The sequence below is a fragment of the Cloeon dipterum genome, chromosome 1 (genome assembly GCF_949628265.1).
Source record: "Cloeon dipterum chromosome 1, ieCloDipt1.1, whole genome shotgun sequence".
Classification (NCBI taxonomy): Eukaryota; Metazoa; Arthropoda; class Insecta; order Ephemeroptera; family Baetidae; genus Cloeon; species Cloeon dipterum.
In genome coordinates this window covers 13,561,349-13,585,826 of record NC_088786.1, presented here as the reverse complement: position 1 = coordinate 13,585,826, position 24,478 = coordinate 13,561,349, and the positions used below count along the sequence as shown (strand labels likewise).

General features: G+C 41.1%; 1 protein-coding gene across 3 annotated transcripts in view; it reads left to right on the top strand.

Moving 5' to 3' along the window:
* Window positions 1-24,478, top strand: part of chinmo (Chronologically inappropriate morphogenesis) — a 46,068-nt gene that overhangs the window by 3,503 nt on the left and 18,087 nt on the right. The gene's annotated exons all lie outside the window — the stretch shown is intronic.

Sequence of the window (24,478 nt, the reverse complement as noted above, 5' to 3'; positions counted from 1 at the left end):
TATTGAAAGGGAAAGAAGTAAATAAAACTTGTTAATTAAATCGTTTTAATTCGCTCATTTAAATCAATTAAAAACAGTTTAAATTAAATCTAAAAGATGGTAAAATAACACTTTATGATGATCTGTTGCTCACATACGTCAAACGTCACACAAGGTCAACCACAAGCAACGATCCATTCAAATAAGATCATGCACTGATTTGCAGCGAAACATCTTGCACAATCTTCTTTTTGGCACGTTCACCTTAGTGCCAATTAAGGATCGATAAATGGTTATACACCCCTTGCCAGTCAAATATGCATAACCTGCACTCGTCGTGCGTCGGTTGTTTATTTTTCTATCGCTGCTGCTGCTTCTGCTCCATTGTGCAAAGGTTTGACGCTCGCGCCGTAGCAATGACATGTGATTCCGCACGCTCTAGCTGCGTCGAATCCAATAAACACAACAGCAGCAGTCGAATGTATGTATGCTTGCTTGTATATTCGCGCAAAAAGAAGTGTTATGCAAATGGCAAATTTTATTCAAGAGTTTATTGATCACGTTCTCCATTCATGGACAACGCGCGCGATATTGGTTTGCAGGTAAGTTTGCCGAGTGAATATCCGCTTTATGATTTTCGACGGCGTGTGGTGCGAAAATGTGTGTGCAATCTTTATAATGACACGCAAACTCTCTCACGTAATAACTTCTTAACTTGCTAATTTTATAGCTTTGCGCGCAGACTAGTTACACAATAGTTTTCTTATTCAAGATAAATTTGAAAATTCTCTTAACCGTTGCATATTAGGAATCCACCTATTACAGCATCTTCACCTCTTTTTCCAATAATTTTCTAACCGACGACACGTTATTTCTGTTTGTGATACAGCTACCGATAAATTGTCCTGTAACTATTTTTGTCACCAGAATGAAAAAAGCTGAAATCTCTAAAACCATCTTTTAACACGATCAAATCCGTTATCGATTGATTTATATTTCAGCTTTAGCGAGGTGTGTGCTTTAAAGTTTTTACCTCCAATAATCAGCTGACTGTAACATTCGCGTGCGTTTCGCCAGACAAAAATCTATTTAGTGCCACTGGCCATTAAAACAGCACTGTTTTGGGTTAAACGTGTGCTCGCGTGTTTTGCGTCCTTGGAAATAGAGGGCGAATTTTGTTTCTCACAATATTACGAGTGCAAAATGCAAGCAGCAAACATATTTCCATATTTTTAATATTTTTTAACTGCACACGATATTTAAAAATCTGGAGGAAGTGGAATTTGAAATGCTCTCTTTCATTTTGCACAAAATTACGACAGCGAAAAGAAGGCCTTCGCACACGCACAGAAGCCATAAAACACAGGTACACTCAGGAGATTTTAGTCGTTCGTCTCTTTTTTTCTAGCTATATGTTTGCTCAATTTAATACCACAAACTTCTGATACATACCATCCACATAAGCTACGAAGGAAATAGTTATCATCCCATTTAAAAAAAGCATTTTGTAAATAAATTTAGTCATTAATAAATTAAATTACTAATTTAACTATTAAATATATATGCTTAACACCACATCTCATGAATGCTACCTGTAGGAATGTGTAAGTTAGAGCCAAAATGACCTTTTTATCAAGAGGCTCTGCTGGCCTATAATAATAAACAAATTTGCTCCTTATATTCGGGTACAAAATAGGCGACAATATACTCAAAGAACAAGAGAAAGTGAAAGAATAAAATCATTTTGATGTTGTCGGAAGTCAAAACAAAAGACTGGTTGTGATAGGCGAACATTGCGAAACTGGCCTGCATAATTATCATCAACGGCAAGGGTTGATGCACGCGGGGGCGGCGGTTGGGACGGGGGCGAGGTCGTTCGTTTGGTCGGTCGGCCCGCCGGCCAGCGAGAGTGCTATGACATTTTTGCTATTGATTAGCTGCGAAGCGCAACATACGGCGGAGGTCAGGCCGCTCTGGCTGCTGCTTCACTCACTGTGGCGTGACGTAGGTTGCAGGCTGTGCGGCGGTGCAGTATATCAACCCCCCGGCCCGCCGCCGGCCGCCCGTGCTCCTCCGCCGCCGCCGCTGCCGCCCCCGCCGCCCCCCTCAAGACACCCCGCGGTAATTACGCCACGCCGTTGCCACCGCCGCCGCCGCTGGGGAGGCGCGATGGATGCTAAATTCGCGACCGACGCACTCGCACACACACACACACACACACACACACACACACACACACACACACACACACACACACACACACACACACACACAGACCGCACGCGAGAAGAGCGACCGGCCAGCCAACCTCTGCTGGCTGGCATTAATCGCACTTTTCTTCAGTTTTTCAGCACATTTTCCCCCTGCATGGTATTGAATGAAGTGGGTGCGACGTCGTTCGTTTGAATGTTGTTGGTGCGACGATCGCAGTTAATGCGCATGGAACACAATCGTTAACTTTGAGGGATGTCTTGAAAATTTCGTGACGCGTAATACAGTCTTAATTGGAGACTCGTTAAATAAAAACAATTATATTGAAAGGGAGTTCTTAAAATCGATTGACTCGTAGTAAATGAGGCATGCACCTTCAAATTGGAAATGAAATTACGCTAATTAGGTAATTAACATATTATTATATTGTGGTAAATAGTAGAGTAAGCCGCTGTAATTTATCTCCTTTTGGGTATTTCATCGGTAAGGTGATATTTATAGATCCACTCAGCCTCACTTAGTCTATGTCACTTGATGCTCATCGTGATTTAGAATGTATTTTAAATTAATTATCTTTTGCTCTCAAACTCCCGTTTTAAATCATTCAACTCTTTCTAAAATGATAAAAATTGACATCGCAATACATTTGTACAGTGAGAAAGATAATCGGTACCAATAAAAGGTCCGGAGCTCTTAAGCTCCTCGTTTGTTATGCATAACATAAAGCAATTATTGGTAGGCATCGAAATCGAGACCTTCTACAATTTATCTTTTAACTATAAAAGGAAATAATGTCAATGTTGGTATATCAAGCTGGTCAACATCAGAAGAAATTTATCTCATTTCAAGCTGCGAAAACGGAAAAATTGAACGAGAATGCCGCTCAACCTCATCGACTTTAGCTTTTTCTGTTGAGCTTCTGGGCGGGAAAATTTACGGAACTGTAGACGTTCAGCTAATCTGAGACCAAGTTAGTTTAAATAAAGATACAGTAAAAGCATTTGAGAAAAATATACGAGAAAGCAATATCACAAATCTAAGCGCCAGAAATCAAGGGTCAATCGTACGGGATCGTAAAATTGCGCGTCGGACACCCTGCCGCCTCTGTTTTCCCTACTTTGTGTGCTGGCTCCTGGCTAGGTGCGATTATTTATTATTCGCGGGCAGGCAAGCAGGGAGGGGCGGACTGCACTGCTGTGGGCACGTGGACCGACCGTCCATCGGTGCCAAGAAGAACCAACGGACGGTCCACGCCGGCAGCAACTTGTCTTTTTTCTTCTTTTGCTGCTGCTGCTGCTACGACTCGCCCTTCTGCTCGCGCGCGCCGCGTTTTTTATTCCCTGCGTATATACACACACACAACTGAGTGCCGGGCGCGCGTACATATATTTAAAAATAATGAAGCCCAATTTAAATTTGCACGCGCGCGCTAAAACGCAGTTTGAGAAGTGCTTCTTGCTGCCTGGCTCACACTTCTTGGCAGGCGGCGAGCGGGGGACGACTTTTCTTTTTCTCTCTTTAACTTCTTCTCTCTCACTCTCGCAGCAGCTGCTAAATACTTAGCGGTGTGAATTTCATTTTAAGGGTCAGCGGAAACTCATCATCTTGACACCTTTCTCCCCTTCAGGAAAGTTGGTTGCCGCTCGCGTGGCACACACAAGTTAGGGGGTCGGTGTCTGCGAAAACAACGATTCTCGTGAAACTCGGTCAACCCTCATTTTTTGTGCAAGCCTGAAGTGTTGGAAACAGTCACCAGATTGTGCCAGACTCGGAATTAACTTAAATCGAAAACTTAAAGAATCTCAAAATAACTGCAAAAAGAAACTACAATTTTGTCCGCGGCTCTACCATAGGTTTACCCTACGCGTGTTTGAAAAAATGATGTAACAGCGTACCTTTTTCCAGCTCAATTACGACTTAATTGCACGCAATCGTCCCAAATTGCTTTTAATTTCATCTTTATTTGCGATTTTATTTGAAGTGTCAGCAAAAAATAATTTAATTTAAAATTGTTTTATCTCAAGAATTTTGCTTTTCGCAAGACGCATAGGGTGAAAAGTTGAGATTAAAATTACTGTGAACGTTGTTTTGTTGATAAACATCACGTTTTGATAGCTAAATATTGGTAAGAAATATGCTTTCGAGGACAATGTCTGAGGTATCAAAAGAAATTTTGTAGCTCTTGATAAACTATGATAATATTAAAATATAAAATAATTTATATGCATTTTTCAATTATTGATAAATTAAAATGTCATATTTTTAGTAGCTCAAAAGTAGAATATTTATTTTTTTGAGCAAGAAGTACGAGTAAAGCTCTCGATCCAGCAATAAATAGAGTGTTGGTTAGAAACAGCGCTGCGTGCCCCAATGCAGTTGTCCCAAACAACCCGAAGTGTGCTTCACTGCCGCTGCTGGCTCTATATACACATTTGTACGAATGTAAGCGCGGAGCGTGAGCGAGAGAGAGTGCCGTGTCGATCGATTTTTTTGCATTATCTCGATATATAGCTGGTTAGGTCATGCGCCATGCACGGTGGGTGCCGCGCTGCTGCTGCTGCTGCTGCATAAAATGAGTTTGCGAAATTGCGCTCGGCGGTGCGCTCTCGCCCGCCCGCCTGCCTGCCGCTGACGGAGGGCGGCGGGGGTGGGCGAGTGGCTCGCCGCCCCCAACGCCCACCCACCCCGACCGCCCCGCTTTTTCGGCGGGCGCCATCTGCATCCTTTGCATTTCCATAAAATCGCGCGTACACGCACCGAGCGGGCGGGCGTCGCCTAATCAATACACGCGGGTGGAGAGCGGACGCCGGTGCATCATCCAGCAGCATATTTGCAACCCTGCCTGCACCCCCGGCCGAGCATTCCGCGTTTGCACACGCACGCACTCAGCTGGCCGAAAAGCCAGATCTGGGAGAGTTGCGCAAGATGTTGCAAAGTGATTCAGATGCAATTTTGACACGTTTTTTTTAATTAAACCTCAGTTTTCAATCACGTGATTTATTGACACTTTCAAATTAAAAAAATATCGAACGAAATTTTTGCAAAGGTCTTGGATAATTATCCCGTTTTTCTCGATTATTCATAATTTTTACCGTTCCGTTTGCAATATGATGGAGCACTGGCACTTTTTATAAATGAAATAAATTAAAAAGTTGGTTATTTAGAAAACCTCCATCAGATCTCTAAAATCAAGAATAAAGGAGCAAGAAGACTAGAAGAACATGAGAAAATCATAAAAAGCTCATTGGGGAAGCTCAATTTCATTTTATATAAACAAAACTGTTGAATACATTTTATGCATCTGCCTGTGATGCAACTACTTTTATGACAACAAATTTCTTAAGATCCAAGTAAACCACTCCTCGAGTGAAAAGAAAGATATTAATTCCGCAATAATAATCAAACAAGTCAGGGGTTGGAAACTTGCATCTGTTCATTGCAGACCGGAATCTTCAATCGCTTTTGGAAACTTGCAAGGCCATGTGTTTTGCCACACAATGCAGCGAAATCAAAGCCCGGTTTCAACCCCTTTTCGAGCCCCACAGCATGCAGGCGAGTGAGCAGCTCTTTATTTTCGCGCTGCACGCACCTCTCTCGCTTCTGCTGAAAACACAAACTCGCTCTCCGCTGCACCCGGTGACGCATCCCGGCCACAGCAGCTCCCTTTTTCGCCTCTCTTCGCGTTCCCATGCCTTTTGTTCCAGCGCACAATTTGTGTATTCGTCTTTTCTTCGCATGCACCTGGATTTTTTTTCATTGCGCGCGTCTTGCGTGCTGAAAAACGATATGCTGATGGCGACCAAAATATGCGCGAATCATTCAGGTTCTGAGTGACACGCTTGAATTTACCAATTTGACCGCTGCACTTTTGACATAAAAGCGGACAATAAAATGCATTCAAGTTTACGGACACGTGACTATGAAAGCATTATACAAATAGGAAACTCGTTTGCTTTTCATTTGTGTCTATGATATGCAAATGCAAAGCGACCATGAGGGCCATTGATTGACTTACAAAATTAGACAATCCGCTGCTTGTATTTCAAGCAAGATTTCGTCCAGGAAATAGTTTCTCTCCGTGCGTCTTGTCAAATATGTTGGTAGCATTGGACACACACTTGTGCACTCGCTTAAGAAACTATGAACACTTTCAACGTACAGTCCAACTTTCCAAATATTACGTGGTCAGCGCCGAACCCGTGAAACCTGCTCCAGGCAGGTGTCTGGCGTTCAAAAGGTACATTTAAATAAACAAATGAGCTAGCTTGCCGATTTCTCCGGCACAATTCAGCAATATCAAATTCACGCAAGTCTCGAAAAATTCGAACGCTATAAATATTATAAAGCTATTTAGCTCACGCAGACGGATAAAATGTTTTCGTTTTCCGCGCCATTAAGCATGCATCGCAAGTCGGATGCGAGAGCCGCTTACATTCGGCAGTCTTCACCTTGAACCAGCACTAATAACACACCTCGGCGAAATTTATAAACGAGTGCCGTGTGTGTGTTTCGCGAGAGAGCAGTGCAAGTGAGCGGGCTGGGAGATATCCTTGTGGCATTGGCTGCCAAGCATTGGCCGCTGATAAATCAAATCATTAGATTCAATTCAATTACAGATTACAGCACACCAGATATAAACTCGACTTATGCAAGAGGGATGCAAAGAACGCCGCTGATTGATTAAATGCCGAAAATACGCTAACAGAGTCATCAAAATTCGTTCCCGACGTCGGGTAGCCATTAAATGCTTTTTGCATGACGAATTTCTGAGAGTGTCTCTCGGCGCTGAATACAGAAATAACAAATGTCAAACTCGTCAGTTTCGCTGAACATTTTTTTAATTTTTTGTGTCAAATATCTAAAGGAAGCTTTACACCTGTAACTACCAATAAATTTTTCATTCTTGGTTTTCAAAATTGTGCGAAAAAGTATTTTTGTCAAGAATTAACAGAGCACCTTAGTGTAACTGTGATTGTTGCATTCAGATCTCCCCCGTAATGGTAATTATTGGAAACTCATCAAAACTTAAGATGAACTTACTGATCCAGAACAAAGCGTTGTAGAAAAACGTAAAAATCGTCCCATTTAGTTTTTTTAAAAGTATGATACAATCACGAGTGATTACAATTACTCATTAGAAGTAGCTGCTGCTATGTAGTTATAAAGAGCAATCTTCAGATGGACTCACTGCCAAAATGCTGTCTTTAAGAACTTATGCACGAGTTACTAGGATACAGCTAAATTATATGCCCCAATTCACCTCTAGATGAAAAAATAATCAGTTTTAAAATTAGCGCTGAGCGGACTAAACTTACTGCATGGTAACAGCAGAAATGAATTAGTATCGCTAGATGTCAATGAAGGAAGATACACTCCAGGATGCCTTATTCAAAATAGTATTTCATCTCTATTTCATAAAGCGTTAAATTGTGAGTTGCATAGGATAAAGTGGGGGGCAGGGGTCAAGGTCAGTGGCAAAGTTTGCGGGTGAGCGAGCGAATTGCGGCGCAGAAACGCGCCCCTCGGTGTGTGTGTGTGTGTGTGTGTGTGTGCAGCAGCTTGAGTGCGAGTTTTGTCGTTAGCCGCGCACAGTTTTTTGCTTCCTTTTCATGCGCTGCCTGCATGTCTTGTGTGCAAAACTCGTTTTCGCTCGCTGCCTGCGCCGGCCCGGCCCGCGGTTCGCGAGATATGTATACGCGCGCGTATACATAATAAAACAAAATTGATGCCTATTACATTATGTACCAGGCGCTGGCGGCCGTGCACACACACACATTTTCGCGTGGAAAAAGCGCGCAGCGCCGGCCAACGAGCGGTTAATTTTTGAACTCTCGCGTCGTTTTAATTAATTCTGCACCCTAAATTCGGCGCCGCAAGTAGAGTGTAATAGCCGGTGGGAAAACGTGTTATTAAAAGCACTCGAAATTTTGCACTCGGCTAAACTCATGTGTGTGTACAGAGCTCGTGGTGCTGGTCAACAAGTTGGCCCTCTGCTACGTGAGTTACTGCGTAATGGATCTAAGTTTTCTTGTTATTAACTCGAAAATTGCCTGCCTGCTATTATCACTCATTCAGCTTTTTTTGGTTAAGTCATTATACAAAGAAATTGCATGATTAGGAAGTCAATGGCTAGGTAAGCTTCCGTTTTCAAAACTCAATGTTTAAATTTACTTTTCCGCATTGCTAAAGTATAATCTATCGTATGTACTGGATCTATGCGTCAAAAATACAATTAAACACTTCATATGAATCCAAAAAACAGGAGCAACACAGAATACACAATGGCATTGTTTCTAACCCCAAAAAATAAATATCTCACTCTTTATGATGAAATAGCTCAACTCATGGCCTAGGATACTTATTCCCTATTTCCTCTCCAGGTTTTTATATTGAATCTATTCAATGAAAAATGTCACCTCTTACTTGCCATCCTAAACGGAATTCTTGCAAATTTGTAACCTGCCGAAATTTTGGGCCATTGACGATTGACGTCAAAGATCTAAGTTGCGATAGGGAACAACATGAATCTTAGTCGCAGGCTGTTGGATCTGTGCGTCACTAGATTGACATACAGTTAGAGAAATGGTTGTTTCCGTATTAGGTAAATTCCTCTTCTTCCCGTCTGCGCGTCCGCGAATTTAATTTCGCTAGGTGTAGGAAAACGAGCGGCATTTCTCAGTATAATCTTGCCAAATGGCGCGCGCCCACTTGAGCTCAGCACTCTCTCGCTCGCTGCTAGCCGCGAAACCGAGATTCGCAGAAGGTCATTTGAGCGCGATTCACTTTTGGCCGTAAATCATAACGCGTTTAGTGTCTCATTGTTGTTTCGCCAAATTCCTTATGTAGTTACCCAGGAACGCCGTGACCGTCGACTGTGTGTATTCGTTCATAATATATGCTTGCGAATTACTAACTAACTGCTCGCAAGAGAAGCACAGCCGCGCGCAGTGCTGATGCCATCTGTGAATGACGCAGCGATCAAACTCCAAATGCTGCACCGGGCCGTAATGCATTAGACCTTTTCAGTATTTAATCTGGTCTAATATTTTTAAATCACTGTGCAAATGAAAGACATAAAAATCAATCCCTTTTGACTGTTCAAAAACTGCACAGCAAATAATAATTAAAACCCAACAGCAGAAGAAAAATTTTCATAGCCCATATTTTTTGCTGATTCAATCGAATTTAATAGTTTCTGCCCATCATCTCAATTAAATATTTTCAGAATAGTAATATTTCTATAAGATATTCTCACAAGTTTCATGGGTTTCACTAATATTAAAAATTTATAAACCTCTAATACCTAAACACTGTGCGATAATACGTGAGTAATAAATCATTTTAGTTGGTTAAAATTTTGAGCCAACATTGAAATTATTACATAATATGATAGTTAATTGAACAAACATTGCGAAATGCTCCTTTTACACATGAAATCAAATATTGGTCGCGTGCATTGCTCTGCTCACAATGTTTGCTCCGCCAAAGGTTAATTGCCATGCAATTATTCGGAACCAAACTTCAGTAGAGCCGCCGTGATTTCAAACGGCTTTTGAGAGTGGGCATGAATATTGAATTATTTGGTTAATTGGACCATTTAATTGTTTCCCTGCTCTTTGAAACGCAAAGAATTGCACGATGATTTTAAAAAAGCCAGAGTCGCGCAGAGTAAAATAGCAATTCTTTTGGACATCCAAATTAGGCGAAAGGACATGCACTCGCAGTGGAGGTAAAGACACTTTGAGGGTTTCCTTTGGAAAGTGCATTAAGAGCAGTAAACACGTGATGCGTGATTCGCGTTCACGCCCGGCAGCTTGAATGAAGCCTTTTAATGAGTCGCCGTTCATTTACATCGCCTCCGTGCAGACAAGAATGTGTGCAGGCCGAACGAACCAACTTCTCCCATGTACGCCTATACCTCCAATCGTATGCGTAAGTGGTGTATCCACGCCTCGAGGTACATGCGCCGCGTAATGAGAGTACTCCCATAAGTTGGGTGCAGCCTGGCCCGTTCCCTTCTCCGCGTCGACTTCGGTACCTGCTACCTAATCCTCCTCCCCCTCCTCCTTTTTATATCTTTGCATGCATGCTGAAGACAAGCAGAGTGGACAGCTGCTTGGCATGCAGCTCTTTTTCCATTGATTGTGCAGACGTGCTGAAATACGAGAGCGGAGACTTCAGGGGGCAAAATGAAGTTGAGCCAATTCACGCGGGAGCATCCTTAATCGATACAAAGTTTTCTGGCTCAAATTTTTGCTTTAACAAAAATTTAGCTTGATTTTTTCTTAACTGCAAACAAGTTGCTTACAACTTACAATGGTTAGGAGAGTGCATAATTTATAAACTAAAAGAAGCGGATAGGAGTATTTTTGACGCTTGATGTGACAATTTTTTTAATGATTTTACTGTATTCAAATTTACAGAGTAAACTAAATGAAATAAATCCGTTAAAAACATGCGAATTGTGTGTTACGTATCTGTTTAATCTACAATTAAAAATATCCTACGGACTTTTAATGAATCCGTTTAAAATAATATATCCTACTCCCGAAATTGCAACGTTATTACGTCGAGCATTAAAATTGCAGCTTTTAAGTCACTAGGCATTTGTGTTCATGCTCGTGATATAGTCCGACAGAACAATCTTTATATTTATAAATGTGTGCATTTTTTAAGGCCGTCGGGCAAAAAAGTTGCCTCCGAATCTTTGTGCGGACACGTTTTCCTTGTCCGGGCTGCACGCATGCTTCCTTCTTCGCTTCACTTTGCTCGCTAGTTCGCGGAATTGAATGCTTAGTGCATAATCATTTGCTGCTTTTATTGGCCCTTGGGAACAAAAAAGCGAGCGGGCGCGCAAGCAAGTGTGGTGAGAGTGAGAGAGTGAATCGATTGCGGCGCGGAAAGTTTGGGAAACTTTACTCTGACTTGTGTGCTCAGAGTGTATTTTATTTGCTCGCGGAACAGGCGCTTTGTTGTTGTTGTATTATTGTTACAATAAAACGACTCATCTCGCCGACGGCTGTTTTTTGCATTCTGTCACACGTAATAATTGACAAGCTAATTGAATGGCTCCAAGTGGGACGTGTTTGTAAATACATACAATCGCACGCAAATTAATATAAACAGAGTTTGCAAATGAGAAAATTAACGAGAGACTGTTTGCGCAATATTTGCACGAAATATAAATATTGTGTCTGCATGCAACCTGTTTTTATCGGCATTATTAATTATGCCAATTAAGATTGAAACTGAGCGGGCAGCATGGTTCAAACGGCTAATTAGTGCAATCTGCGGTGACGTCTGCGGCACTGATTTACGCCTCGTTGAGTCGCTAAAATATGCATACGGTCTGAGACAGTGTTGCAGCTTGGCGAGCATATTTCGCTTGGTTTCTATCAGGTATTCGCGAGATAGATAATTAATGGTCCGCTGAAGGAATGTAAATGGCGAGCGCGTTTTAAGAGCCGCCGGCAGAAAAATAGAGTTATTTCGACGGCGTGAGTGCACCATTATAGCCTGACATCATTTGGTTGGCTATACTGCTCTCCGTAATTCAATATGTTGCGTGCATGTTACAAAAAATTACTGGTTGTGCACACATGTGCAATTTTTGTATCAGCCATTTTCATTTATTGAAATTACAGGCATACGGTCAATGTTGATATGCGATCCCTCACAGAATCAGAGAGTTAAAGAATTTATGAAAATATTTCCCAGTGTCACATCAAGCCATTATGCAAACAAAAATTGCACGGATTGAATCTAAATTGTTTCCAATTGCAGATTAGACAATAGTGCATTTTTTGTTTTTTTCCCCCAACAATTTATCTCTTATCTTCCCTGTAATCTTCTCAGATCCATCCTCTACATGACTCAACAGGATAGTTAAACATTTACTGCACTTGACTAATGAAGAATTCTATTTTGTTCTAAGCCGGCAGGGCCTCACCAGGACGCGATTGTGCAGTCGCTGCACTTGCTTATCTTATCGCGAATGCAGGAAAACGCAAACCTTGCTTACGTATGTGGCGAGTAAATTCGAAACCGCAGCAAAACAAAAGCTTTGAAACACTCACGCACAAGCTCGAGTTCAATTTGACGCGTAAATTGAGTTGCGTGTTATTGTACGCGCTCATTTTTTGCCTGTTAATTTGGCGCAGGATTAATCAGCCACGAGAGAGTTGATGATCGCCGTGGGGCAAAAAGTGCAGCTGCCAAAGGGTTCTCGCAAAAAGTGGGCTTAATTACTATGCGAGAACTGCGTTTTTGTTTCATCTCTCGAGTGAAAACTCTTGATATGAAATCGGTCGCCTGATGGAAATTGGAAATGGAACATGCCCGCATAACGCATTTATCTAAAATAAAATCATTGCATGATCTTGGGTGAAGTGGCAGGTGATAATTTTTGATCCAGTTAATTATATTACGGCAATCTTATCACCAAAAGAGATTTTCGCTGAACCTAAAGACGTTGAATATTCTCTTTGAATATTTATTCATCACAATTCGTCTTGAATTCGCTTTTTTCTGAAACATTAAGCTCTCTCTCATGACGGCACCAAATGAAAAAAATATCTGATCTTCCCGCTTAGAGTAAATTGTCACACAAGCGTATCAGCAGAGTCAAGCCATATTATCATTTCATTTCAGTTTTGAAATATAAAACGAACTTTGGCTAAAATTACGCACTTCAAAACAGCTTCAAAACATAAAAAATTTAAAAAAGATGTTTCAGTAGGATGGTTCAAGCTAGAATACCAATATTCAATTTATGAGCAACTATGCTGTTCCAATGAGTTTAAACAGTAAGAAATTTGCGTCAAGATGCTGTTTAACCCCGAAAATCAGTGCAAAAGGAATAGAAACTTAAGACTCGGCGGAACCACAGCTTTGAGACAGCAACAATGTTGCTCTGCCGTTTTTGTTGGAGCAGTTTCAAAAAGACGTTTGGCCACTTTGGCAGAGCGAAAAAGTGCAGCTCCGCGAATCCCTGACGCAAAAATATTGGAGCGAGAAAAAACAGCCTAATTGCAATCACGCGGCCCGCGCGGATAATAATTGCGAGGCTACTTAAGAACAATCGGCAGCGAGAACGAGCCAAATAAAGAGAAAGAGAGAACTATCGAGTTAGTGTGTGTATTTAATATCAAGGTCTATTGTTGCTCGTGTTGTGACTGGCGAAGGAGCGGAAAAAACTTTTTGATATTCGCCTTGGCTGCTGCCGCTTCTATAATATTATAACTACGAGCGGCGCGAAACCGGTTTTTGCATTGCAATGCCTCTCTCTCGCACTCACACACACACACACACACACACACACACACACACACACACACACACAGAGTCTGTTTCTCGATGCGCGAATATATTTATAGATGCGTACCCAGTAACAAACTCCCCCAGGCAACTTGGCCATTTTAGAGACCAAGGAGCATTGCGGCAAAACCTGTTCACGCCAGCCAGCGAGCCCCACGGTGGTGGGCAGGTGTAGAGCCCCCCTTGCTTGCTGCTGCCTCCGATTTTTCTGTCGAATTATCTTTTCTCTCTTGCAAGCCTCTCCGCTGCTCCTTCTTCCAGCCTCTACCGCAAAAAAAGCCGTCGCTATATATGCAATCGGCTCTCTCGCTAATTGCCGGCGCCGCTGATCCGCCCTGTGCTGTTGCATCCAGCCTCCTCCGGTGGAACAAGCACCAGATGGTTTTTTTTCGACTTAATAATATGTACGCCTGTTACACATATGCAGTTTTTAACTGGACACCGGAAATGGGCTGAAAAAGCCCCAAAACAGAATATTTTGCTCATAACTACTATTACTTCAACCACAATGTTAGAATAAAAAATACTTTACTAAAAAATTCTTATAATATACAATGATTGCTCAAATATAAGAAAATGGGTATAAAAACAAATATTGAAGGTGAAGGAGTTAATTTAAAACTGCATCGTGCATTTTATTAAAGATGTTTTTAATTCTAACCTTTTTCACAGCTGAGGAATAACGTCAAATTTTCTAAATTTCATTTTTCCTAATTAAGGTTACTCTTATACATTTTGAATACTAAAAGAAACTGAGAACAATATTTGTATGTTCTGCGGTTACAATGCATTGTTGCTTTTCTGGTTATTAATGAAGAAATCCACCCTTAGTGCGGGTATGGCGAGCGGCATTGCTCTAACTCTAAACCAACATCTGTCCCCCAAAACAAACAGAGCAGTAATTAGTGAATTAATTAATTGGCCAATCAAAGCGAAAATTCGCGTTCGGCTGGCGATTCGTGATGAATGTTTGTCGGCGGCGCCGCACGGCCGGCCTGGTGCCAAGCGCGCGGTGCCTGGGCCAGCGGCTCGGCGGCCTTTTTGCGCCTGCACCGACGACGCAAATTGCACACGACCCAGCTGGCCTGCCATTTTGCACGCACTCCGCAAGCATTTTTGCGCATTACGCCCTGCAGCCGGCCGAGAGAGCAGCAGATTATTTGCTGTGTGCCGGCGCTGCTGTTGCTGCGGCGACGGCTCCGGCGGCGGCGGCTGCATCCATTTCGCGAACCGCGCGTAGACGCCAAATGGGGAGAGTGCGTAATCACCGCGCGCCGATTCGCAACCTGCGGACACTTTTGAAATCTGCCAAGATGAGAAAGAGAGCCGACTGACGTTTTTTGCCTGACGTGGCGCTGGCCGGGCCGTTCTTCTCCCTGTGCGGTTGCATTGCATTTTACTCGGTCGCATCACTCGCATGAACTCTCGTCACTGACTCGTTGTGTCAAGTTTAGCACTTGAAATAAATAAAACGAAAAAACATGTTCAGATCAAGAAATAGTACCTAAAAGCTCACTAATTGTAAAAATGAAATATTCATGTGCAGGATGAAATTATCTATATGGTATTATTAAAAGAATATATACACACACACACACACACACATATATATATATAAATCGTTTATTTTTCTCGACAGAAAATACAGGACAAATTGTTTAAGATTTTGGAGAATTCTTTTTGAAAATCTGATAAAATTAGGAACAAGTTGTAATTGTAAATGATTAAAAAATGAGTATTTTGATTATACATATATAAATTGTTTCAAACCTAAAATGTATGTAAAAAATAATTTATTTAAATACTCTACATAAGCTGGGCGTTCAACACAAAAGACATAAAATTGATCAATCTTATAAAATGAAAATACTATGTTGAGTAAAAAAAACCAGGCTTCATCCTCGTTGTTTCAAATTTGTTGTTTTGTCTCGATTGGTCGCCTATTTCAAAATATGAATATACATAAAGAAAAAAAATTAATGACAGACAAACAAAGATATTTATCTTAGCTCATAGAAAAGGCACTACTCACAGAACAAGACCTTAACTATGTCACTGATCGTACTATCTTAATTAATGTTTAAGGAAATTTCTTTTTCAATCGTGCCGTGTAAACTAGGAAACCAAAAGTACCATAATATTAACATCACTGTAGAAAAACCTTTGGTAGAATGAAAATTAAAACACTGATATTTTGTTGAGATAAATTTACAAATTTTGGTTAGGAACATTATCAACCACCACGCAAAATTTGCTGATCAATTAGCATCGATTCTTTTTGGATTTTGACATTTTTGCTTTTAGCCACTTAAAAGCTCGGTAAATTATTGCTGCTATTAACCCACAAAATAAAATAGTGCACTATGGTTCATTTTTGACGTTTACTGAAAGCTTTTTGTTGATTAAACAGAGCACCACAAACTTATTTTTCCTATTTGGCGTTGTCGACGCAAAAATACTGATTCATTGAAAAGCGGAATATTGTTTATTTTTAGGTTCAATTTTTTCATTGTGCTAATACAATGAACTTGAGCACATTTCTTTATCCCACTTCGTACGTGTTTTTTTCTGCTTACATAAGAGCATGCAGAGTATAATAACGCTTGTAAACAAGAAAACTGAAAGTCACGGCCACTCAGTTAAGAGTCCAAGCGAAGCTGCAGTGTCCGATTTGGAGTAAAAAGTGTGCACACAGAGGCGTCGTCCACTGGGAACACAACTGGAAACTACAACACAAAAAGCGGCACACGCACATAATTATAATCCGCATAAAGCGGCTCGCGCATGATTAAATCGGCCGCCCGATTTAATTGCTCCGCACGGCAATCATGCTCCGAATTGGCGCTGTTTGCCGGCCAATTTGATTTTTGCAACGTTTTACCGCTCATTAGCGTATGTTTGTGCGTCGCGCACTCAAACACAAAACGCTCTAATACATATTTCACACAAAGTAGGAGCGTGCAAATCTTGCGCTGATGATAATTTATTTCATCCACGGCGGACGAGCTTGCTGGCTGGCCGGCCCTCTTTTAATTAATGGCGAAAACAAATATTTGCAGATGCTGTGTCAGTTTTCAGTTTCAAACACACAAACGAGCCTGCGAGCAAACTAAATCGAAATCGCGAGTATTTGCATGAAATTGCTCTCCGCTCTGGTGAAACGAAATAAATAGCAGCAGTGCCGCACAGAGCATAAAATCAACCGGCGCTCATTTGCAGAAGAGAAGCAAATACAGGCCGGCCCGCGAATTCAATTTCAGACTGGGAAAGCTGTCCCTGGGGATTCCGACGAATCTCCGCCTCGCTTAACTAAAATGGCATGCTAATCGCTGCAAAGGATCCTACTTTTTACATTTTCAACGGTAACTGCGTTATTTTGAAAAAGAAATGAACGGATGAAAAAATGTTGCATAGTATTTTAAGTTACTTTTGATCTTCCCAGCTGCACACAAATACCTTATTTTTTGTGTCCTGCACTCGTGTCTACCTCCAACATTAGCTGCATTGGATTTATTGAGCGAGTGAAAAATTTCTATAAGGCGCATCTGATCAGTAAAGATCGAAGCTTTTGTCACTCAATAAAGACCAGGACCAAAATTATTGAAACTATTTATCTGTTTTTTTTCGTTTTAATTGATGGTTTCTAATTGTAAAAATCAATTCCAGTAAATAAAATCACACGGGCGATGAAATATAATTCAATCTGTGCTTTCCAAATTGAACTGAACAAAAGATGGAAATAAACAGATAAAAGAAGATAAAAAATATCGCAAGGCGCCACATGTTGAATTTTTTAGCAAATAATTCGTTTTCAAAGATGATTAAGAGCTGCTCTCTATGACCTTTTTAAGTACTAACAAAAAATATCAACAACATTTTGTTTTAATCTTTTTCTGCTGGAGGCTTTCAAATGTAGCGTTAAATCAGTACTGTAGACTTTGCACTCGAATCCAATGCTTTTACATTATTATCATGTCTCTATGTATCTAAATCAAAATTATTGTGAATGGCGAACTTAAAAAAACGCGTGTTTTTTAATTGACAGGTATTTTCTATTCAAACCAATTAGCGCATGACTGCTTAAATTACCATTTTATGAATTCATCAGTCCATTATACATACACGTAGAACTACCATGAGACAATTTCCCACCAAAGCCAGCAATAATTTCTTGCGAATCAATCGACCTTGCACAAACAGATCCTCGCATCGGCAGTGTTGCAAGCGGCTCGCATCCACGCGAAATTAGTTTTTAGCTCGGAGGCAGCGTTTTGAGCCAGGCGAATCAGGTCCGCCCTGCCTATATCGCAGAGTGCGTGTAGTGTCAGCTGCAAATGAGGCGGCGCCATCATCGGAACGGCATTTCCATGCAAACGTGTCAAATTTTAGCATTTTATTGTCTTCGCACTGGATCAATAAAACTGCAGCCCGACGCGCGTAACCTGCTTTCGAAAAGCGGGCGGCGAGGAGGAGCTGGAAAAGAGTTTGGCGCGCGCGCCCGCCACCGCTGCCGCTGCACACCACGCCACTTGGAGCCCATTAAGGTGCGGTCCGCATACACGCACCTAATTGACACCTCTGACCCCTAGCCGCCAACTGCATTTGTTTCTAAATCGATCTAGCGCAATTTTCAGCTCCCGAAATTTATATGCTCATCGTAAAGACGGTGGAGTTTACCAAGTGTGGAGCAACACTTCTTTAATGCAAATAAAGGCTCAAAAGATGGGGTTTGCCTACAATTTAACCTCGCTAACTTAAATAGACAGCGCAGATGAAAGATTTTTAACCAATTTTCTATTTTATACTTTAACGAACCGCTATTTAAGGGCAGCCCAATTCTTAAAGTCACATTTTGTTTCGTTAATTTTACGATTTTCCATCGTCTCCATTTGATTTGGTGCAATAGAGATTGCACTTAAAGTTAGCCTAAATAAATGAAATTGTGTTCAACTAAGTTTCTGCAGATTCGCCAGGCAATATAATGCTGTGGAAAGGCGAATAAAACCACAACATAAAATGTTGCGTATCCAACACTTCAAAATTAACTGGCATAGCCTAACATCCTGCACACCAATAAACATTATTCCTTAAGATTTTAGCTCTTCTGAAATGTTTAAAAAATTCATGACCATAGAGTAAAATATATCTACGGTATAAATGTTTGGAGGAATTGTAAGAATAATTTTTCGACATAAATTTGTCAGTGACGTCTTATAGCGGTTATTCTGCCTAGAAACAAGGGCTGGGCCTATAAGCGGCGAACGAATGAGCGAACGAACACAAATCCAAACCGTTCGCTCTGAATAGAGGCGAGCCTGGCTGGCACGCAAAAATGCATCCCGCGTCTCTCTCAGCACAGCAAACCTGTCGCACAACACCGCTTTCTAACTAGCCAGCCGGTTTTTTGCCATCTCTTACTTAGTCGGCCGGCCGCCCAGCTTCCAAACTTTTGGCCCCAACCGACCGACTACGGCAGCGATAGAAAAATAACGAGTCCTCCGTTGTTGAATAAAATAATGCCGCCGTGTCTTGCTCGGCCACTTTTATAATGTGTGCTGGAAACTGGCCTTCTCCCGCTCATTCTCAATGCGGCTGCTGGATAGCCAAATATTGTCAAATGCGCTCCTTATTCTTTTTCTCATTCGCCTCTCAGCGTGTGTGTGTTTGTTTGGCACAATGGCCTTTGTTCGCAGATCACTAGCACGGCACGCATACGCATTTCGCGCAAACTGGAAACTTTGATGAACTTCAAAGCGAGCTTCGGCGTGTGTTTGAAAGGGGAAAACTTGATTTGCATTAACAGATGCTTCGCTGGATTTTTGAAGGTCACAATTTCGCATTTTTTTCTAGTAAGAGGCGTCAAAGGGTTAGTTTTTCTAACAATGCACTCCTGTTAACGAGTTACTTGGAATAAGTGGAAACTAGTAAATGAGTTAACAGTAAGGCTATGTGACTAAGATAAAGGGAATGATTACACTATTAAATGACCACTTCTATAGCGATTGATGAAGCTTAGTGCTTAATTATTTGAACTCGAGAGTTTGCAAGTTTACAATAATGACGCAAATTGTCAGAGCCAATTAATTCAAACCTAGTGCAAATATGAGCCGATTATTCTCATGCTGACAATCGAGGGTTTATCACGGCTCGTTTGGCCTAAGTTATTCAAACGAGGTTAATGTTAGAGTCAAAAAGGTCCACCTTTCAGCGATTTTATCGCTCTATATGTCTCTGCATGGCTCTTGCGAATTTATATATATATATCCAAGGTTAGATATAGAATGAAATTGCTGCTGCTTCCACTCAATTGCAAATTTTAAAAGTAAAAACAACAACGAGCGCACGCGGAAATTAATTCTAGGTCGTTTTTACGACGCTGGATTGCGCCCCGCACACTTAAAATTTTAGTGATCGTTTGTGGTGCTTCTTCCTCCACTTTTCTTCTTCATTCTGTGAGCGCGACCAAGAGAGAGAATCTGTCGGTTAATTCGTTCGCCTGGGTGTGCCTGGCAGTAAAGAATGAAGAAAAAGCTGCTGCTGCGCTAATCCCTGCCAGTTATCTGGAGCCAAAATCATTCTATCAAAATAATAGAGGTAGCCCCGCTTTTTTTCACCAACATCAGCAGCCGGCATGCGCGGGCAAGAAAAGAGAGTTCATACTGTTTTACGAGCAAGCGCTGAATTCATGTCATGATCGCAATAAAAAATATAAAATGCCCGCTCGCGTACTAGCACAACAATAACAGACGAATGCGGTAGTAATTTTTAATTGAAATTATATATATTATCATCGCGAAAGTAAACACACCGTGTCTGTGCTACGAGTGCGATATTTACGCACCATTTCAATTCTTGGCGCTTTCTTTTGGCGAACATTATTTAAAAAAAAACTTAAACTGCCTATTTCTTCTTTCTTAATCTGTAAACTAATTTAAATTGTTGGTGGAAATAAGAGCCAAAATATGTTTACAATTTAATTTAAATCCAAAGTCTTATCACGTTTGTCCGCTGGAGGTTAAATGTTCAGATTCAAATTCAAGATAAAATTTTCAATTTAAGAAGAAGTTGATAGTAGAAGGTAAAAATCATATGAGGCGCTAAATTTATTAAGGAAAATGCATTCGCAAAAATTATGTATTAGATATAATAATTAACGACATAAAACTCCTCAATTTTGATCTGACCCTTCCCCTTCCACCATCAAACAACGATTTCATTATGCGGAGCAAGTAAGTGCAGATTTCGATCATACACAACACACATATATACAAAAAAAATCACTCGACATCCAAACTACGTTTTGGCTTTCATCTTGCACAAGCTCAGGTAGTTTGCGACACAACATCGTGGTACACCCTAGAAGCTTATTATTATTCTTTTTCGCGAACAGACAGACAGACAGGGCAAGGAGGCGGCGGCATTGCTGCGGCTGCTGGACTTTCAAACCTAGAGAACCGGTTTGAAAATTAACGAGCAACTTGTCAAAGTGATTAGTTTAGTGCGACCTTGATCTTATGAACCGCTTGTGTGTGACTCAAGGACTGCCAGGTTGGGCTTAGTCAGGGACAAACTTTGCAATGGAAAAGCTTCTTAATCAGATGCAGCTAACGCCTTGTTTCTATGCAGATCATTTTTATTTCTTTCACCTCTCTCGCGTGTTTGCCAAGACCAAACGTCCTGCTTGGTCGGCTTTTTTTCAGATTATATCTCTTATCAAAGACACTCTAGACGAGACAGATGAGAGATAGCTATTGAATCTTTAAATTCGTGCCTGTCAAATAAGGGCGAAAACCATTTCTTCTCTTAAACCTAATAACTTCACTGAAGCTCTTAAACTAATTTCAAAAACATTAATTTTGTTTGTTTGTGTCCCTTCAACATATTGGCCCTGATTGTTTATGTTATAAGTCAATTTGGCTTCATACTTGCCCTATTCTCGCTGATTTATGGTCATTCTGTCGGCAGATGTGAAAGTATAGCCAGTTAGAATGAATAATGTTCCCCTACTAACTGCAACCGCTGGTGCGTGTACTTTCAGTGACAACTTTCTTTTCGTTCGCCCTGTCGAACCGAATTGATCCCTCTTCATTAACGCACAATTTGATTTTCTATACTACCGCTGAAATGCTTTCAAAGATGCCCACAGCATATGTGTTTTGTTGATAGCTTCCACATAAATATTTTGGTTTTTGATTTGATGTAAATATTATGTTTTCCCTAACGTAAATCACTAAGAATTCATCATATCGTTCGACCTACGTCAGGCTTTGAACCAATGAGTTTATTTTATTCCGACAAAATTAATTCTGTTACAAAAATTACCATGGTCCCAAATTTTGGTTTAATTATAAGCTCAAGACCACGTGCAGTGTGAGCAAATAGGATAAAAAAACGCTGCACATGAGCTGCGTTAGGCCAGTTTGCAGATAACTTTTGTGGTTATCTTCTATTTGGGGGGTCAGAGGTGACAAATAAAAACACGCTGATGCACTCTCTGGGGCGGATGGACCTACGCAGATCGAAACCCACACGCATTCGTGCTAAAAGAGGACTGGATCTTTGCTATTACAAGATAGCTGGCCTTGCTTTCGTGAAGAAGCACAAACTAAACAAAGAAATTCCTGGAAATGCCTTTTTAATTGCGCATATGAGATCGAATTGAAGTTTGAACATCTGCATCAAAACTACAGAAAAATTAATTTCGGTAATGCGATGTTCTGTTTACAATTAGTAGAAACTTAGTTGCCGTCAGAGTTCAAAGTCATCTCGATGTTCAAGAAATGTTTTGATGATTGACATGGAAAGTGCAAAACTCTTTCGTTGTCTTGAATTAAGTCTCATTTGCATATCAACAATACTTCCCACCCTTACCACGACACTCTACGTTTCCTAACAGTTTATATTTTGTGACTAATGTTGATTAACGACCGAATCCATGTGCGCCGACGGCCACTTTCGATTTCGCGTTTGCAAACAAACTCATATTTAGCTGCAGGTGTCCGAATTTAGCTCTTGGTGACTAAGAAATCTGCCCGTGGAGTACGTTTGTATGATATTTCGGTCCGGCGCTTGCACGGCACGCAGCATTAATTTGCTCAAAAATAGAAGGTCAAGCCGAAGCAAGAAAATGAAAGAGAATAGCTGTCGCAGTTGGTGCCTCGCGCGCAGGGCTGGCTGCCGCTGCTTTTTTATGATATTGCTTTGGCAAGCTGATGCAATATCGTAAAAAAGTGCCTCTTTTTTCGTCGGCCAGCACGGCACGCCGGATTTTGCCATCCTCTTTCTTTCTTTTCTTTCATTCGGCTTGCACGCAGCAAAACACACGCTGAGGATTAATATTATGTGATATGGTCTCTCGGCATCCAGGGGGTGTCGCATTTCAATATACTGCTCGTTTCTCGTTCTGCTCGCTGCTACCTGGGGCCCGCCGTCGACGCCGGCCCGCTGGAATGTAGCGCATTCCGCAAAACCAATAGAGGCAGAATGAGCAGCGCCGGAGATCACGAGACCTGCGCTGAGAATAGATGAAGAGTGAGAGAGAAATGATCGGCCTGAGTTTCTTGCAAACTTCTTGTGTTGATTTTATTTTTTTCCTAAGTGTCCCTCGTTTTTACCGCTGAACTAGCTTGCGAACAGAAGATGGCCAGTCATGCCTTTTCTATAAGTTCGCGGAAATGTGCCGTAAAATTTTGGTGAGCGTCTGAGCATCACATATGATTATTTAGAGTTATGTGCATTCAATTTCCTTGTTTGACGCACTTGGTGTTGTATACTAGGGCAGCAAGACTGCCTAAAAAATTAGATGCACTTCCGTAACGAAGTCAAAGACGAGGAAGGCATACTTTCGCAGCTATAAACCTCGGGTGCTGCAATAAAGTTTCTAGCCAAACCTGATTTTGGTTGAGCGCCGAACGAAAAAAACCGGACGCTGAACAACATGTTTCATGAAAGCCAAATTGATTCACCGAACGCCGCTGGGTTTCTTAATATTAAGCCTTATTGCAAAATATGCGTTAATGTGAAAAAAGAGAAAATGATATATACCATGCATAGTAAAATATGACAGACTTTGCAAAACGCTTCACGCTATTAGCAATTTTACAGAACGGGTTCTAGCGGTAAGTGTGAAGATAAAAGTGCTCTGAACGAAACTTGGTTTTCGTTTTACTTCGAGGTAACTATCCCGGAAGTCATGAAGCCAAATTTACGATAAAATCACTGCAAATCGTATTTTCGGTTCTAAGTTTTCTAAAGTGAAAGACTCACTACCATTGCTTTGAACTGAGAACGTTCTCGTCTTTTTGTTATTATTGTGGGTTCCATCGTTCAACGCTTGTAAGAAAACGTAAGATCAGCGTTACATAGAACACGTACTAAAAATATTTGAAAAATTTAGGTTCGTAAAATATGTTAAGACCTTAAATAAAAAAATTTATTCCTGTCCATGCAACCGCTATATGCGTTTGGTCTTTAATGCGTTCATGAATTCTATGTCCACCTAGTCAGATTGCTGAATCCATAATTTTTCATGGTCGAATTTATTTAGTGCCTCCAGATAATGTGTCAACAAAAACCTTTTAAAGCGCCCAGTGGTGTTCAATGAATCAAACTAGTGATGTTGAAAGTCTGGATTTTCGCTCGCCTCTCGACCAAAATCTGGTTTGGTTAGAAAAACTATTCTAACGCTGGAGTTTCCGATTCAAGAATACCAAATATTTGTGCAAACGGCTTGTTAATTTTATGGCGTAGCGACGGCCGGCGCAAAATGGCGTGCCAAGAGATGCGATTCCAAATAGCTCGTCTAGCGCGAAACCGGTTTGCATTTTTGCATATTCCACAGATACACGCAGTGTGGATGCTTTTCGATTTTAATCGATCGCACGCCCCACAGGGTACTTTGCTCGATTTATGGTGTTTTGAACAGGGAATCCGCCAGGGTCATCATAGCGCCTTTATTCTGAAAAGCGCATGC